Source organism: Blennius ocellaris, assembly GCF_963422515.1.
Source record: "Blennius ocellaris genome assembly, chromosome: 2".
Taxonomy (NCBI): domain Eukaryota; kingdom Metazoa; phylum Chordata; class Actinopteri; order Blenniiformes; family Blenniidae; genus Blennius; species Blennius ocellaris.
This window is the reverse complement of record NC_137651.1, coordinates 30,826,270-30,830,447: the sequence shown is the minus strand read 5'-3', so window position 1 is coordinate 30,830,447 and position 4,178 is coordinate 30,826,270.

The window sequence follows — 4,178 nt, the reverse complement described above, 5'->3', positions numbered from 1 at the left end:
CGATCTTCAAGGTCAAGGTCAAGGTCAGGTCACTTGGTATGCTGGAGGGTGTCCCCAGAGTACTAGTAGGTGTGTATAAAATTTCAGAGCCCTAGCTCAAAAACCTAGGCCTCCAGAGCCCAAAATGTGTTTTTAAGCACTTCGTGACCCTGTGACCTACTTAATATGAAAATTAGGTCAAGGTCACCATAGCATCCCTTCCCCCTCTGAGATGTATCCACATGTGAAGTTTGGTCACTGTGGGCCCAGGGGTTGCCGAGATATAGGTAGAAACGTTCGAATGGACGGACGTACGGACGTACGTACGGAGACTGTTTCAAGATCCCCCTTCGGGGCCTATCGGCTACGGCGGGGGATAATAATAATGACTAATAATTAAACGGATGTATAGACAAGTCTTAAGTACAGATGGGTAACAATAAAGTACCATACCTTCTTTATTACTTGGCTAATCTTACGGATGAAGCTTGATCACAATATCACAATGCTTCCTATCTGTCACTGTTTTTGTCCTGACTAAGCATGACTACTCAAGTGTTCTGAGTAGTAAGGGAGGTGCTGCTGGGGGGGGGGGGGGGCTGCGTGAAGCCGGGTAGTTAGACTTAATGGTCCCTGCTGTGTGTCGGGAGTCAGAGGCTGTGACTGTGACACAGTCCGCCGGGACTTCGCTCCCCCCTCTCCTGCACTGGCTGCTCGATGTGCCATAGCTTTTATGGCCCTCTGTAATATTTCACGACCCTGCACATTGGTAAATCAGAGAGGAGAAGATGAAAAGCGCAGCGGCAACAATCACGGTCTTCTAAAATAAACACTGTGGCAAAAGCCCCTCCAGCAGGACGCCTCGGCTCGCTGACATTAAGGTCGTCAGAATAAGAAAGTGCAACCAGGCGTCAGAAATGAACTCCCCCAAATGGAGGCTTTTCTGAAAAGATAGCTTTCTGAAGTCGTTTGTGTTGAAATGGAGCTGCGCCCTGCTGTGTTTGGCAGGCCTTTCCCAATCCACTAAAACAACCCTGTTTGGGCTAATGAATCTGAGATGACTTTGGCTTCACACTCTCATTACACAGGTCTTAGACACAAAACTAACAAAATCACCTCATTCTAAACAATCATCCCAATTCTACTTAACTCATATGATTTCCTGTTAAGTCGTCTCGACATAATTGAGGTTACAAAATCACATTAAGAAGTAAAATTTGGAATAAGTCCGGAATGAAAACACACTGAATGGTAATTTCACAGAGAGGTTGGCCGGGTCAGGACCAGATAGCATCACACACTAAATACTATATGCTTAGTCACCTTATAGCGCTTATCAAATAATTGCAGTCCATGTCCTTTTCTCACACAGCCATCCCCACCTCATAGTGGGGTGAAATACCCGTTTTAAACAATACTGCAACACTGCCACCTAGTGTGATAAGCGATGTGAGTGCGTCTTCAGCAAACGATAGAAAAATGAGATTGAAAAAACATTCTGCCATCTGCTGTATCAATAGATCAGAGAGAAACATTTGGATGAAGCTGTATCAAAGATGTATTGATGGATGGAATTATGTACGGGGGGGTGGGGGGGGGGGGGGGGTAGGCCTGAGGGCAATAAAGAACATTCAAGTGAAGTGAGTGACAGTTTAACAACCTGTTTCTACAATGTGATGTATTTCTCACAAAGAACACGTGGACAAGTCAAGGAGACATTTCTTGTTAATACTGACACAGAACAAAACATCTTCAAAGGACATGTTGGTTTAAAAGTGTACCGTCATCCAAAGTCCTGTTCTAACTGTGATACAGAGCGTTCACCTCAGAGAGTGGAAGCTGCTCGCAGCATCCTGTTTTATAGAGACATCCGATTCTTATAATGATAAATTATACCTCAATGTGTTCCGTATATAACATTTCTCTCTGTGTAAAGCCACAAAATCAGTGGTCTTTTGGTACAAGCTCAACTATTGGTCAACTGCTGCCTTTATATTTTCTTAGTGTGCCTGTTAACTCTTGTCTTGCTTTTAGTTTTTAGGTATATTAAAAAAAAAAGTTAGACTTTAGAAAATGTTAGTTGGGTTAATTATTGATGTTTTTGTCTTGCCTGCCGAGACTGAAATCTTCTGCCTCCATGAGACCGTGTATAATGATGTGTTCAGGTGTGTTCTGTTCAAGCACTGGTGAAGAGTTGATGTCGCCTTCATGTGTTCACATTCCGTTCGACAAATGCAAAAATTAACTTGAAGTCACTCAAACGCACTCAAACTTTTAGTTGCCCACCCAGCAAATAATGGTTCTAAGAGATATCTTTACCTTCCGTCTAAACTACATCAAAATTTGGGAGAAAAGTGAAACATCTTTTTCATCCATCCATCCAACTTCACAGCGCTTATCCTGTTCAGGGTCACAGGGCGCTGTAGCCAATCAGAGCTCACTATGGGGAGGGCAGGATACACCTGGACGGGCTGTCACAGGACACACTCAGGGACAATTTAGGGTCAGCAATTAACCTCACATGCATTTTTGGGACTGTGGAAAGAAACCTATACACACACACACACACACACACACACACACACACACACACACACACACACACACACACACACACACACACACACACACAGGGAGAACATGCAAACTCCACACAGAAAGAGCCCGGCTGGCTTTGAGCCCACGACCTTGTCACTGTGAGGGGTGAGCGCTAACCACTGCTCCACATCTGTTTTGAGCTGTGAAAACAGTATTATCATATATTCGTTATGTAGATTTATTCTAATACAAGGACAGTCTCAATTCATGTTAAGATTTTGAACTTTGACTCTAAATGAGACAATTGTCAAAAAAAAGTGCTGCTAGCAGATGTATTTATGTGCACAGTCGTATTCACAAAATCAAAAGTTATCAAAGTGGCAAGTTTCACCATGAAGGCTTCAAAAGTTCAATGCCTTGCGACCAACGCTAAAAATGGACATAAGTAAGACATTGTGCAGTCTGCATTAAACTTCACGTGCTTACGACCGCACCAAACACCGACCTGATTTACACCTTGTTTTTGGGGTTAAATCCGGTCGGCCTGTTGAAGTTAGGTTGTTATTGGCTTGTTCAACGTGTGCTACATTTCTAAATCGAGGGTTTGCCGGACCGCCCAGATTTAGTACAACAAAACGACGCCTGAATCACGTCAGGTGTTTGGTGAGTAAAGTTGTTTAAAACTTAGAAAGTGACTCACATTAGCATCACTAATGTTTTTTTATATATATATATATATATATATATATATAAAGCTGCAGCTTGGTTTCTTCCACAACTTCCAGAGTGAATCCGATTCCAAACACGTAAATGCCTGCAGTGACAAAAGGCATGCTTAGCTTGTATCTGAGCCATCTGGCTTGTTTTGCTGGGTATCAGTCTGCCTTGACTTCTACCTGCAGCGAGCAGCGAGCTGTTCGGAAGCAGCTGTGACGTGAAAGCGCCGGCATACAGAAATCAACACCGTGGTCATCACACTCTCCTCTATTAGCAGGCTTTAGAAACTAACTTAATGAGAAATGAACGTGTTTATTATTCGGAAGAAAATTGAATAAAAATCCCACGGTGGACTTTGATGAGCGCTGCTGAAGAACTATGTCCAGTACCAGAGTAGTAAGTCGACGTCCCTTGTTGAGCGCTCCTCATTGTGTGAATGTAATGCACTACACTTCATAGAAACAGCTCGACTGTCAAACTGTACCTTCCCACATTTCACTTCAATACATTAGCGTCTTCATTGCCAGGTCACTCTGTTACTCACAGATTCAATATCCATTCATTCTTCGTAATAAAAAAAAAAAAGACGAAATGAAAATCAATGTGCGAGGTGGCTGGCAGGCGTCCACAGATGCTGATAAGGCAGAGTTGTTTTTTGGCACATTACAAGCAGCTCAAGTGCCTCCGGTGCCGTTCCCAGGGTTTGTCCAGTGTATCTAACAAACGACTTGCATATCATTCACACTGATTGCTTCATCAGAGCTCGTGGTGCGGCAGAATTACCATAAACAGACGCGTCACACCCGTGACAGCTTTATGTGATGGCACGGGAACAGCACGCTGCACATTTTCCATTTCAGGCATTCCGACGAGGCCACTGCAGGCGGGAGAGTGCAGCAGCAACATCAGCTCACTAACATCTACATCAGTGATGGAGGCCCACA